Source organism: Silene latifolia, chromosome 8, assembly GCF_048544455.1.
Source record: "Silene latifolia isolate original U9 population chromosome 8, ASM4854445v1, whole genome shotgun sequence".
Classification (NCBI taxonomy): domain Eukaryota; kingdom Viridiplantae; phylum Streptophyta; class Magnoliopsida; order Caryophyllales; family Caryophyllaceae; genus Silene; species Silene latifolia.
This window is the reverse complement of record NC_133533.1, coordinates 68,986,542-69,002,268: the sequence shown is the minus strand read 5'-3', so window position 1 is coordinate 69,002,268 and position 15,727 is coordinate 68,986,542.

Here is a 15,727-nt window from a genome sequence, read left to right as displayed (position 1 = left end):
CGGAACCAAATGGCAACATCCAACTTCTTGCTCATAATCAAACGAAACGGTGCTTTAGCAAGCACAAAACTCACAATCTCCAAGCTAATAAATCAATAAGCTCCCCATAAAATATAATTGAATCATGGGAGCAAAAATCGCCAAAAGATAAGGATTTGAATTATGCGAATTGATTCTTTCTTTATCACGAACCACAGTCGATCGACCCAATTGGGCAGTCGATCGACTGCCTTGAACATTACAGAACACTTTTTTTCGAATCATTTTTCATCTTTTTTTTTTTCTTTTCTATTTCTTTCTTTCCTCCTTTATTTCATTTCCCAACCATCATCTCAACAGAGCATATGCCACCAAAAATGAGTAACAACCCCAAGAACACGGACTACTAGCTTGACAAAGGACAGGCAAAATGTAGGATGTAGTAAATGGGACAAAAAAGGATACTTTTTGGCAGTGTGGAGTTTATGGGCAAAATGAATAAAGGGAAACCTCTACCACATGTGTCGACAAACCACAAACCGAATGCATACAGGTATTAAGCAGATCAAGTTCATATTTATGCAAATTAAGGAAACATGTCTCATAAGGAGTACTACTCACATTCCTAGATGAACTGGTCATGAATGTCACCAGTTATAGGCTCTAAATCTCAGAAATATGATGTAGGTTGCCAATTTTCAAAGTCAAGTCTCAAGTCCAGCAACTAATTTAACGAAAACTCGTAGGTATGCATATACGATTCTACTAATAATATGCCAATCAAGCAAGGCTCAGGCAAAACAGGTGCAAATGCAAAATCATCATGGAAATACTACCGTTCCGACTCGACCTATATGCTAAAATAAACGTGCATTTTATGGAAATTTTTGAAATTTTTTCAATTTTTTTTTGAATTTTTGTATAAATGGATGAAATGGAATAAAACAATGCAAAACAGAATTAAACGTGAATGCAAACAAATGATATGCGACGCAAAACCCTTCCCCAAACCAAATCGCACAATGTCCCCATTGTGCAAAATCATATAATGAAGAAAAGAGAAATGGGAATTTGCGAGAAAAGAAATAAAATATAATGACATGAAGTGAAGAAATCAGGAACTCACAAGACTTTAAGCGCAGCAAAGGAAACCTCCCAAAACCAGCGTGAGCTAGGAGGTTTCAGTAGCCAGCAGTGCTACTAAGAAGTGCCTGAAAGACAGAGAAAACCACGCATAAAACCGAGAAAACAATTTTTGAAGCGGTAAGATTGTGCACAATCGAGAAAATAGAAGAAATAAGGAAAGGGACGGAAAATAAAGTGGAGTAGAAAACTCCCTTAAGTCCGCATATCGACCAAACACAGCAGGGGAGAGGTCGTGAATAAGTACAGCAGTAGCAGCGGTCGATCGACCACTTAACCCAGTCGATCGACCAGGTAAACATGAACATGTAATGTCGCCTGGAACTGCGAACGATCGATCGACCATTGGAACCAGATCGATCGATCAAAACACTTCTTTGCAACCTCATATTTCTTCGTAATTGCTCAATGATTTGAGCTAACAAGCTCTAAATACCTGCAAGTGCACAATACAACGCGCCCAAAATTGCGCAAAACCCAGAATAAAATCTAAAGTACTTAAAAATCCTAAACAAGCGAAATAAAATGCGAAGTTTTCGCGCACACAAAAAGCAATAAAAATTGTCTTAACAAAGCGAATAAAATGAAGTTTATAACGAGCTCGATCAATTAATAGTTGATCAAGAAGGACCACGGTATGGTCCACTTCGTCGGCTTCTGGCTACTAGAGGTAGCCTCAACGGTGCTTATATTATCAGCTGCACCCTTCTTAGCTTCAACAGTCGGAGAGCTCAACTGATCAACTTTGTCATCTCCCCAATCAAGGACTTCCTTGGACTCGTCGGAATCCAAATCGGACCTTCTCACTCTGACCGGCTCATCTTCGACTTCCTCGTCGGTGGCATAGCTAAGGCAACCAAGACCTCCTCTTGAAATAATTTGCTCCTTCGCGGCTGGAGCATCAAGTGGCTCTCCCTTCCCCAAACCAGCTCCTGCAATGTTTAAAACAACAGATTCTTCCTCCTTTTTGCTCCCAGTCCGGGGCGGTGGTGTTAACACAGGAGTAGTAATAGAGATAGGCAATTCAGGAAGCACAAAGTACGATTTCTTTTCAGAAACCGTATTACAAGTAACAGGCCACATGGGGTCCTTCTTTTTAGCAGGTTGGGCAAAAATGATAGAATGTTTCCCAACTTTGAAGGTCAAAGTTCCGAGCCTACGTCAATAATCGCACCGGCGAAGTGTGCGAAAACGCCTACCTAGGATGATCGGTATATGGGCATCCTCAGGCATGTCAAGGACAACAAAGTCAACAGGGAAGAAAAACTTCCCTATTTTGACGGGTATGTCCTCTAGGACTCCTATAGGTTCGACCGCAGATCGGTCAGCCATCTGAATTGTCATGTCTGTGATAGCAAACCGGGTCAACTCAAGCTTCCTAGCTAGACTCAAGGGCATGACACTTATACTAGCCCCTAAATCACACAATGCCTTCTCAATTGAGAAGATACCTATGTTGCAAGGAACAGAAAAACTGCCCGGGTCCTCTAACTTAAGGGGGTGTAGTGTGAGACAGATAAGAGCAAGACTCCTTAGTAAGTGCGACAGTGTGCACTGTTTCAAGTGACCGCTTTTTGGACAAAAGTTGTTTCATAAATTTAGTATAAGTGGGTACTTGGTTTACTAACTCAAGGAAGGGGACTTGTACATTCAGACTACGGATAACTTTTTCAAATTTGCTGAAAGATACCTGTTCCTTGGTCGGCACTAGCCTCTCCGGGTAAGGGGCTGTAAGAAGTACCTTAGCCCTCTCCTCTAAATCACGCGTGCCGGCATCCTTGGACTTAGGCTGAAAGTCCGTCACCTTCTCTTTGTTGAAGCTAGACCCCTCTTCAGACCGTCTCAAATGTGAGCCATTAACCGTCATTGGGTCAAACTTCGGGACCGGGACTGACCCATCAGCATTCGGGTCTTGTCCTAAAGTCTTCGGGACTGTGGTACCCCGAAACAAGTGGTCTCGCAGATTATTTGGCATTAAAGGACGAAATTCCTCGGATCGCTATGATCTCGGTCGATCGACCACTTGTCCTCGGTCGATCGACCGAGATGTACAGATTCAAAGCTCCTGTAACCCGTGCTTCGATCGATCGATCGGGTATATCGATCGATCGACCGATATACCCGTAGACATTTGTTTCTTTGATTTATTCGTTGAAGCTTTCTTTTGACTTGTTTCCGGCTCATCTTTTTCAACAGCGTCCTCGACCATGGCAGGACCTTCAAGGGTGGACCCGCTCCTCAAAGTGATGGCATTTAAGGTCTCCTTTTGGTCAGTTTGGGTCGGCAAGTGTCCGGGAGCTCGAGTGTTGCTTTTGCTCGCCAATTGAGCAATTTGGCTCTCTAGTAGCTTCATCCCGGCCTCTCTTGCTTGGGACTCCTTTAGCAACAAGTTCTTAAGCTCGGAAAATTCAGAATGCGATTGTTGCTTTCTTTGCTGCGGCACATAGGGAGGTTTCTGATATTGTTGTTGCTTTTGATGAGGGGGTACATAGGGTTGCTTCTTTGCGCGGAGCTTGAGTTGGGTTCAGGACATTTTGGCTCCTCCAACTCAAGTTTGGATGGGTATTCGGCTCATAGTAGGTGTTGGTCCGCCTATAGTGTTGAAAGGCCTGGACTCAAAGGGACTAGGCGGTTTTTCGAGACATGTCCCTCGGCTCCACACCTTTCACGAGACGAAAGGACCGTCGACACACATTTACTTGGTACATCCCACCTTTAGAAGCTCCTCCTAGTTCATACTTGTCAAATCTCGCAGTGAGAGCCTCAAGCGCAGCGACGGAGGAAGATTCAATAGCTCTCCTCTGGTTCCCTCTGGAATTCCCATACTCGGCCTTGTGGGTAGCTAGATCGTCAATGATCTTCCACCCCTTGGTTGCTCCCAAATTCTCGAAGAAATCGACCATTGGGCTGCAGGCATCCAAAATGGCCCTCTGATCGTCATACAACCCATTGTAGAAATGATTGCACAAGCTCCACTTTTCGAACCCATGGTGCGGTATGGTTCGCACCAGTTTCTTAAATCGGACCCATGCCTCGTGGAAGTTCTCATCTGGCCCTTGTTTAAAGCCCGTGATTTGAGCTCTAATAGCAATCGTCCTTGAAGCAGAAAAGTACTTCTTGTAGAATGCCAATGCCAATGAATTCCAATCGGTGATCCCCTTGAACGGTTCGGTCCAAATCTCTATACCACTCCCTTGCAGCATCACTAAGGGAGAAGATGAACATGGTCTCCTTGATCTGGTCTTGGGTCACACCGGTGGGTGGGGGTATGGAACAGCAGTAGTCAATGAAGGTCTCCATATGCTTAGCTGCATCTTCATTTGCAGCTCCCCCAAACTGGTTCTTCTCAACCATGCTAATGTATGAAGGCTTTGGTTCGAACTTTCTGGCATCTCCTGGTAATTCGAACCCCTTATATAAGTTTTCAGCTGTCGGCTCAGAATGACTAGCTATACTTGCTTCCTCGGCCATGACTGGAATTTCTGGAGAAGTAACTGTCTCGGCTGAAGAAGTGGAAATGGGTGAAGACTGTGGGTCTTCTTCGAACAGATCGTTCTCGTAATAGCTTGACAGAGTACTCAGCTCTTCCTCTGTCGGTAGTACTCTTTGTGTTCGTCTCAACTCGCGCAAAGATTTCTCTATCTCAGGGTCAAATGGCACTAGTTCACCACCCTGTGACCTGCGCATAAGAGGAAACTACAAAAAGAATATAAGAAAAGTTTAAGGAACAGAAGTCCCTTAAACTAAGAAAGACTAAAATTAAAACCACTAAAATTAGGACTATTGACTCCCCGGCAACGGCGCCAAAATTTGATACCCGTCGTTGTGAGTACCAAAAATAAGATTTATAATTTCCTATTAAGACTAACCTAGGCTAGTGGTAACAGGGTCGAACCACAAGGAGGCAGATGTAAATTCTAGTTGATTTATATTCAGTCTAAGGTAACAATTGTGGGGGTTGAGTCGAGATGGTCTATAGCTAAGAACAAATAAAGATAATAAACTAAAAAGACGGTTTAAATAGATAAAGAAGGGGTACTAGGATAGTCGGTTCATTATAGCTTCGGCGGCAGCAAACTAAGTCGGTCTGAATCAAACACAGGTGAGGCGGGAAATAAAGAGGTCCTCTCGGTCCACTCTTAACAAATAGCATCTTTCGATCTCGCTATAGGTCCCTAATATCACTAATACTAACTTTCGTTCTGAAAAGTGACTAACGGTCTAAACTATACCTATCTTTCGATCTTAGCACAATTTAGTCGATTCAATTGATGATCTAACAACCTTCCCTATCTTTCGATCTAATAGGTCAGTCACAAATAAGGTATCTAACTGGTCGCATGCATTCGATTCGTTAAATACAACATTAAAATCAATTAAAACGAAATAAGCTCACGAGGTCAGTCGATCGACCGGGTAGGGTGGTCGATCGACTAACACGCGGGTTCAGTCCATGTGTAATCTATTGCCGCCTATGCCACAAATCGCCTACATCCTAGTACAAACTATTTAGCTACTCATGCTGAAAGTGATGCTAACAATAACACTAGGGCATAAAAGAGTTGAATTCATAATTAAAGCGATAGGGCAAACAATTAACATGCAACAATAAAGATGGTTTTGGGAAGCTACTAGCAATTCTAATCTAATAACGAGATAGATGAATTGAAATAGGGCAGAAGATTACCGAGAATAGCAGAAGAATGATTAAGAACAAGAGCGAAAATTCCAATGCTTACAATATTCCCAACCCTAATTCTTCCTAAAACCGTATGTAAAACTTAATGTAAAACTGATAATAAAACTTAAGTAAAACTGAATTAAAAACTGAATGATAAACTAGGTATTCTCAGTTACGTTATATAGAAAGTTCACGTAACAATTATTCCAAAACCTAAACTTAATGGGCTTCAAGTTCCTCGGTCTTTTAATTCTCGTCTGGAACAGCTGCCTAGTCTATCGACTGATCATGGTGGTCGATCGACTGGGCCTTAGTGTACAGTAGCTTCTGGAACCCGAACATTGGTCGATCGACCTATGGGAGTGGTCGATCGACTGAACAAGCTGCTACATGACTTCTTAAAACTCGTGGACTTGTCTTTTGGGCCTTGAATTGCGCACCAAGCTCGTTCCTCGGGTGAATACTTCACGTCAAAATGAAATGCAGGATACTCGGGGACGGATTTAGCTTGATTTCCGCTGGATTCTTCACATTTCTGCAATAATGTACAAAAATACGGAAGTAGACGGAAATAGGGAGAAATGTAGCATAAACTACAAGAATGAGCTCTGAAATGCGTGTAAAATGGGATGTAAAACATCATATAAAAGACACGCATCACATACACTTCCCGATCTTGATAGAATTCACCCCATAACAACTAATTAACAACTCCCGTCTCCTTGTGTTCGACCCCTATTACTACATTCATTTGTGTTTAGGGTATTTATCTTTGATTAGGCATGCGAAAAAGCATATCAGTTCGTCAAGGGATCTATTAAGAAACCCATGGTTGCCAAGGGAGTAGAGGAAGATCTCGAGAGTGTAGCATGGCGTCAATGCAACGCTATTGTGAAAGCATGGCTAAGAAATGTCAAAGAGGAGAGACTTCACCCTAGCATCGCGTTTTCTGGGATTGTGCCCGAAATATGGAAGGAATTAAAGGAGCGTTTTTCAACAAGGAATGCACCCCGTGTTCATCAGTTGAAGAATGAACTCAATGAATGCAAGCAAGGCACAAATCAGTCGATTGTAGAAAACTATACTCAATTAAAAGCAATTTGGGACGAGTTGCCAAATTACAGCAACGTTCCACAGTGTACTTGCGGGCCTGCTGCAGCAATAATTAAGGAACACGAGGAAGAGAAAGTTCATCAATTTCTCATAGGGCTTGACACGACACTCTATGGCCACATCCGCTCAAATCTGTTAATGGAGGACGATATTACCTCGTTAAGTCGTGCTTATGCACTGATATTACGTGAAGAGAGGAATAAAGTCGTGACAAAGGCAAAGGAAGAGACTAATGATGCGGCCATGGCAGTCAAGGCGATTCAAGGCAATGGTAGAGGACGCGGTAATGATTAAAATAAAGATCGAACGGAGGAGAATCCAATACATTGCACATATTGCAACAAGGACTATCATACGGAGGAAAATTGTTTTGAAAAACACGGATATCCCACCCAAGGTCGAGGGCATGGACGACGTGGAGGCCGTGGACGTGGTCAACGAAACAACACGTTCCAAGTTGTTAATGCTACATCGACAAGTGAGTCTGATCCTTCTGAGAAGGAAGCTTTTACTACTAGCGAGATCGTCGCACTACGGGGTCTCTTAGGAAATAAAACAGACGATAAACAAAAACTCCAAGGTATGGAAAATAATTATGCTAATGAATGGTTACTTGATAGAGGTGCATCACACCATATGACAGGGAGACGGGATTTGCTAGAGAAGACATGGAAAGGCACAAGTTCCACCGTAGGATTACCAAATGGCTCGCATATTATTGCCCTGGAACATGGGCGCGTTGTTTTGAATGATAAATTCATTCTCAAGGATGTTTTATACGTCCCTTCTTTAACTTGTAATTTAATTTCCATTCAGCAATTAATTGAAGAAAATAATTGTGTTGTGATATTTTACCCCCGAATATTATGTTATACAGGACCGATCTACAAGGATGAAGATTGGACAGGGTGAGCACAAGGATGGAGTTTACTACTTGAAGAAAGAACAAGAGATTGTGTCAAGGGTCAAGGCGAGTGGTGACGTACGTTTTTGGCATAAGAGACTCGGTCATTCGTCTAGTAGTATTTTACCCTCTTTCTCTAATTTAGTTGGTTGTGATTTAATTTGGAACTCTCGTGACGTTTGTGATTCTTGTTGTCGTCCTAAGCAAACATGGTCCAGTTTTAAACTTAATAATAAAAGAAGCAATGAATTGTTTGCTTTAATCCATTGTGATATTTGAGGGCCATACAAGACGAGTAGTTTGTCGGGTGCTCATTATTTTCTAACTGTAGTAGATGACTGTAGTAGGGGAGTATGTGTACACCTACTGAGAGATAGAGGGGAAGTGAATCAGGTAATGAAAAAAAATTTAGCATGACTTTGACACAGTTTGGGAAGCAAGTTAAAGTTGTGCAAAGTGATAACGGAACTGAGCTTCTTTCGGGGCCATTGAAACAATACTATAATGAAAATGGTATGATTTTTCACACAAGCAACATAGACACTCCACAAAAAAATGGGAGAGTTGAGCGCAAACATAGACATATTCTTGAAAAGGCTCGAGCTCTTCGTTTCCAGTCAGACCTACCCATTAAATTTTGGGGGGAGTGCATACTCACAGCAGCATACCTAATTAATAGAACCCCAACTCGTATTCTACACAGTTTAACTCCTTATGAAATATTGTACGGTGCCAAGCCTTCACTCGAAAATATTCGTGTCCTTGGATGTCTAGCTTACGCCCATAATAAAGATAGACCGAAGGACAAATTTAATGAGTGAGGGAAGCGATGTGTTTTCATTGGTTATCTACGAAGTAAGAAAGGGTGGAAATTATATGATGTTAAGCAACGAACCATCTTTGAGTCTCGTGATGTTACATTTTATGAGCATGTTTTTCCTTTTAATCTAATAAATAAACCCGAGAAGGACATGTCTTGTGAAACTGTCGAAGATATTATAGTTGAGACACAACCCGAGGCACCAATTCCTATAGAGCAGCCGTGTGAAGAGACTGTCGAGGAAAGGGGGAGTGATGAAGAGCATACTATTGACGAGAATGTGGAGTCTGCTGCTGAAAGTATAGGTGCACGACCAGATGGCGAAGTGGAAGAGCAGACTGGTCGTGGTGCTCGTCAAAAGTTTGAACTGTATTGGAAGAAAGACTATTATTGCAAATCGACGAGAGTTGTAAACCCCATGAAGCGCGCTCATTCTGACCAATCGATATCCTCAAAGAAAGTTACTCATTATCCAATAGCTAATTATGTCACAACCGATTGTTTTTCTTCTTGTCACAGGAACTTCTTAGCAAAGATTGACACAACTAAAGAACCAAGTAATTACTTGGAAGCATCTAAGATGTACGAATGGAGGAGTGTAATGGCAAAATAGATAGAGGCACTTGAGTCGAATGGGACGTGGAAGATCGTTGCCTTACCCAAAGGCAAATGACCCATTGGTTGCAAATGGGTATACAAAGTAAAGTATAAAGCTGATGGGACGATTGAGCGATATTAGGCAATATTAGTGGCACAAGGTTTTACACAAGTAAAAGGGGTCGACTACCACGAAACCTTCGCTCCGGTTGCAAAAATGACAAGTGTGAGGTGTTTGCTAGCTGTGGCAGTAACGAAGGGCTGGTCGATTACCCAATTAGACGTAAACAATGCTTTTCTCCATGGTGAGTTAAGCGAAGAAGTTTACATGAAGTTGCCTCAAGGTTTTGAAGTAAAGGGAACGCATAAGGTATGCAAGCTATTAAAGTCATTGACAGGGCAGTCGTATACCTATCAAAAATAACCAACTGGCTCTAACTAATATAGCTAGGGAAGTCGGGTCAAATCCACAGGGAGATGGGAAAATGTCAGCTTCGTCTAAGTCCGTCAAGGTAACCAAATTGGGGGGTTTTTAATTGTGATATTCTAAACTAATGAGAGGATAGAGAAGAGAGAATAAGAGAATAAAGATTAACCAAGTAGAGAAAAACAGCTAAGACATACGGTTCACCATAATCATTCAGTCAAGTAATCTAGGTCTCGGGTCAATGCATATACGGTCTGAGGAGCAGTGAATATCTCCTTTCGGTCTCAATTCGCCCTAAAGCACAAATAGCTTAGCTTTCGCCCTAACTATAATGCCCTATTGTTCGCTACTAGTCTCGCCTTTTCCAACCTTTCGGTCCAGGTCAAGGTCCACTATGATATAAATGCCTAATTGCGTCGACTCAATTAAACAGATACAATTAATTGCAGTAGTTAACAACAAAGATTATACCAGCATTAACCTAATAAATCGATTACTATCTCTTCATAATTATGGATCCCCTTTAGTCTTAGCAGAAGGGAGTTAGCTACTCATCATCATTGAGTTAACAACAATAACATATAGATAATAAAGAGAATTAAACATGATAACAATACTAATGAAGATTGAATTAGAGTAGAGATGAAATAGTAAGAGAAGAATAGCAATACAATCACAATAATTATGATTGAAGGATGAAAGAACAAGAATAATAATACCAATCGTAATCCAAATCTGAGTAGCAAAAGTGTAAAGGAAGAACAAAATCCAAGAACAGTAGTCAAAGGTAGAGTAAAGTGAATGAGAGAAGAGAAGAGAGGAGTTACGTTGTTCACTCCTTCAGTCTTATACGAAAAATCCAACTAAACCTAATCTATGGACTAATTACAAAAGCCCATACGAAAATTAGGCGGAAAATAAACTAAAGCAGGACAAACCACTCGATCGAGTGGAAATAAACCACTCGATCGAGCAAACTAACACCAAACCACTCGATGGAGTGGAAATAAACCACTCGATCGAGCATCCTTGCAAAGTCTTCTCGATTGGCTCCTTGAACTGCTCGATCGAGCAACTTGGAGTATATAAAGCATTCGATCGAGAAATAAATCACTCGATCGAGCTATCTTGGCACGTAAGACCTTAAAGCACCTTCCGAAACCAGCTCACGCGTCTCCAAAATGTTAGATTCCAAGCTCCGTCTCCTTATTCTCCATAAATGTATGCAAATGGGACGAATTAGGCTCGATTTAGTTCCTCTTTGGTTTATTCCTGCAAATTACATAAAACGAACCAAAGTAGAATATTCGGGGGTATTTGTAGCTAGATGCTACATAAAAATCAAAATGCGTGTAAAAATGAGGTAAAAACCTTATATAAAATACACGCATCAAATCTCCCCAAACCAAACCTTTGCTTGTCCCCAAGCAAAATATGAATGCAACTAAGAATAAACAGTGGAACGGGACCAACGCATCAGCTACAAATCACCCACCAAAACCAGTTTAATGCAACAACTGACAAAGTGGCAATTGAGAAGTGCAAACGAGTTAAATCAATGTTCCAAACTTACTGAACCGTCGACCTTGCAAGACTCAAAAGATATCGTACTCTCACGGGTCGCTCATCACTCAAAATTAGGCACAGGGTGAGTATATATGTGAAAGATAGAAAGAAGTAATGACACTCACCTAACTCGACCTATAAGAACCATGCATGCAGTTAACATGAATAAAGTCTCTACAACCGTACATACGCATTCCAACCATACTAATGACCAAGACACATGCCGAGGACTTATATTTGGGTAAGTGAGGTAATGGGTAAGAAGGGGCTAAGATGAATTTGGATATGTGGAGTTAATAGCCAGGCTAGCAACAACGGATCCAAATATAAACTGCATCCCAACTTCGTACTCAATAAAGCAAGATAAACGGTGCAAATACCATGCACTAAACTCACGAAACACCAAAAACTCGTCAACTCCCCATAAGATATAAGTAAAACATGGGAGTGAAAATCATTATACAAATTCTCATTTTTTTTCGCACATGATTTTTCTTTCTTTCTTTTTCTTCTTTTTTCGTCCTTTTTTTTTTTTTTTTTTTTTTCCATTTTTCATTTTTCATACATCATCTTTCTTTCATTCCCTTCAGTTCTTCCACCATCTTCTGAAATCAGACAAAATAACCATATTGCAATAAAACATTGCGACAACTACTCGTCACTAGCTCGGCTAGGGTAGGAAGTATTATAGAAAGTAGCTAATAGGACAAAAAGGCAATTTGGCTATGTGGGGCTCATGGGTAGAATGAAATAAAGGGAACTGCCTCTCCTAACATGTGTCACCATCCACAGACCGAATGCATACAGGTATTTAGAAGACTAGACTCAAGCTTATGCAAATTGATGTTACATGCCTTAAAGAGAGTACTACTCACATCCTAAATGAAACCGGTCATGAATGTCACCAGTTTATAAAGCTCTAACCTCAGAATGTAATGTAGCTTGCCGATATAATGAATCAAGTCTATTCGTTCAGATAAGAGAGAAACAAAAACTCGTAGATTATGCACATAATCATGCCAACTAAATGTCAAGAATATGCAAGGCTCAAGTAAGGATTCAATGTAGCGTCAAAGTTCAAACGTTCTGACTCAAATTAAACGTGAAAAATTTTTGATTTTTTTTTTTTTTTTTTTAAAATTAAAAGCAACAATGCATGCGAGAATGAATAAACGTGCAAGAAAAAAATGTAAGAAAACAGGCTGATACGTGCATTTTATATAGTCCTTTTAGGCCTTTTCATGCACGTATTTCCATGCTTTTATCGTAGTTTATGCTACGAAATGCCCCGAATATGCTACTTTGGTTTGTTTTGTCTTATTTGCAGGAATGAACCAGAAAGTAGTGAAATCAAGCCTTTTACCGTCCGTTTAGCATGCATTTGGAGGAAGAGTGAATTTGGAGCGGGAATGTAGCTATTTTGAGATGCGCAAAGAAGTAAGATAGCTAGGCGAGCAAAGGAAGAACTTCAAGTTGCTAGTGCCTAGTTTGAAGAGCCATATCTAGAGTTCTACAACTGATATTTAGGTGATTCCAACTTTAGATGAAAGCTTGTCCTCTTAGCTTTCCAACGCCACCAGAATCGCCCTGTTTGCCCAAGTAACGAAGAAATGGCAGTTGTTTGAAGTTCAGTGCGCAAAGCAGGAAATTGTTGCTGGAAAGTACTCGATCGAGTACAATTTTACTCGATCGAGTCCTTTTTCTACTCGATCGAGTACTTGCATTTTAGGATTTACTCGATCGAGTAGATTTTCTACTCGATCGAGTGGTTTAAGCTTTAGTTTACTCGATCGAGTGGTTTTAAATCACTCGATCGAGTGGATTCTCTTATGAGCTTGGTCTTTTTAGTTTATTTCCGTCATTAGGTCAAATAAATCCTATTTTCTTATAAATAGGAAGTTAGGACGTCATGTTTAAGGGGTTCGGACGCGGCTTTTCTCTGTCACTTTGTTCCTCTTATTTCCGGATCATTAATTCAGTAATCTAATCTTTCCCTTTTAATTCATTCTTGTTCCTTTATTGCTTTTATTATTTCTCAATTTAGTTATCATGTCTTATGTTATTAGATTAGCAATTGCTAGTGTAGTATCCCGAGCCATGCGTAGCTAATTCCTTTAATATGTTAGGACTAGGGAAACCGTGGTAACAATATGTTAGGATCGACATGATTAGATTAGTTTTGCGATAAGAATTGTATTAAGCAATATAATTGTGATTAGGTTGAATGAATGCATGCAGGAGACCGATTAATTAGTTACCCCCGACCTGGATCGAAAGATTGGAAGGGAAGGCTTGCTTAATTACAATAGGTGATACCTAATTAGGGCGAAAGCTAAGTTAGGGAGACCCTAGGGCGATTAGAGACCGAAAGGGTATAATCGTAGGTTTAAGGACCGAAAGGTGACGACCTCTCTCTTCTTATCAATAATTTAATCGACTCAGTTGGCCCGATAGTGTAGCTGCCACGATAGACCGATTCCTAGCATATTCCTCTCTTTTATCTGATTTACCCTTGTATTTCATCATTATTTTCTCTTGCTTTTATTTCTCTTGCCTTAGTCTCTTTAGTTTAGTTAAAACCAATTACAAAACCCCCACTGTGACCTTAGACAGGCCAATTAGACAAGTAGATAGTGACCGCCTCCCTGTGGAGATCGACCCTACTTCCACTAGCTTATGTTAGTTGTTTTAGGTATTTATTTTTGGTACATAACGACCGTATCAAATTTTGGCGCCGTTGCCGGGGAGGCAACTATTTATTTATTTGTTTAATTCTGTCTGTTTTTCGCCTTAGGGGATTTTTCCCTTGAGGCCGTTCTAATCTTTTCTTTAGTGCTGTTTTGGTAGCCTTACAAGTACTACCTAGACAGTTCTAGGTGAAAGATCGTCAAAGGGAAGGCTTGAGTACCTTTAACCCGTCACCTATGTCCCATTATATGGCACAGCAGGTGATTTACTGCGGGAGAAGTGGTGCTTTGCTGAGCACAATGCAGTTCTTTGTATGGCAGAAAATGACGAAGTTTACGCGTTCAAGCAGCGCAGTCAAGCTAGTCAAGCAGCTGTAGTTGTGCCGCCACATCCACCCTATCAATGGCCACCACAACAAGATCCTCCTGATATACAGAAAGAAGAGATTGCGGAGCTGAAGTCTTTGTTGGAGACACTTGCATTCCAACTGCAAGATGATGATAGACGCACTTGTGCGCGATTTGAGAAGCTCGAGTCAGAAATTGCTCAGTTAGCTGCTGAGTCAGATAGTTGGCAACCAGAAGAGGTGTACTTTACTGAGAGCGGTTTTTCCCATGAAGAAACCGTGTTGCCCAATGCTGAGGATGATTTTTATGACTCGGATGACGAATTTCTATCATACTTCAAAAGTTTACATGAGGATTTCAGCACTGTACAGGAAGAATCACTCGATCGAGTGACTTATAATGGTCGATCGAGTGAATTTCCAGAAGAACCAGTCGATCGAGTAGTTCAAATCACTCGATCGAGTGAAAATCAGGAGGAAAGTCCTCGATCGAGTAATAATTTTGCTCGATCGAGTGAGTTGGCCAGTGGGAGCTTTGATTCGTCACTTGGGTTCATTCTAGATGACGATTTTGATGATGATAATGGTTACGGTGAATCACCCCTTTTCAAGGCCGAGTTGGATGCACTTGAGGCCGCGATTTACGGGACGAATTCCACTGAGGGCGACGAAAGGACAGCTGAGTCGGTATTTGCTCCTAGCACGGATGAGGTATTACATTCTTTTGTCGATGATTCCATTGAGAGCAACCTACTTGAGGTAATTAGCGATGATTTTATTATTGTTAATATTCAAAGTACGCTATCTCGTTTGACTCATGCTATTCCTTTTAATGCTATACCCCCTCCCATGTGGACGTATAAATTAACGAATTTTCACCATCCTTGTCATCTCAATCTTGTTAATCTGAAATGGGGCCCTAATTTATCGTCTATTGCTCCCACGCTCCTCTATTTTGTGGATAAATCTAGGAGCTCACATAGGAAATTTGTTAGGCTTAAACATTTCAACATTTTATTTTCCTATTTCTTCATTCCACTGTGGTGCTACTTATGCTTTTATGTAGCACATGTGCAGATGTATGATCTCATGCTGCGCGCTTTGAGCTGTTTTGATTGTGATTAATTAGAGAGCCTCGAAGAAAAGAAAGGTCGAGCTGGGACCTGTCTGAAGCTAGCGCTACCCGGGAGGCAACCCGGAGAATTTATTTTTCATTTTATTTCATTTCAGTTGTAATAAATGGTTTTCATACCATAGACTATCCCAGTATGCTTGTTTAGTTAGTTTGCGGGCTGTTTTTATTTGCGTTTTGCAGGAACACACTGAGGCTTACTCGATCGAGTACTTTTTGTACTCGATCGAGCACTTTTGCTGCTAAATCCTCTCGATCAAGTATTCAATCTACTCGATCGAGCACCTGCAAAGAGAGAACTACTCGATCGACCTAATTTCCTTTCGATCGA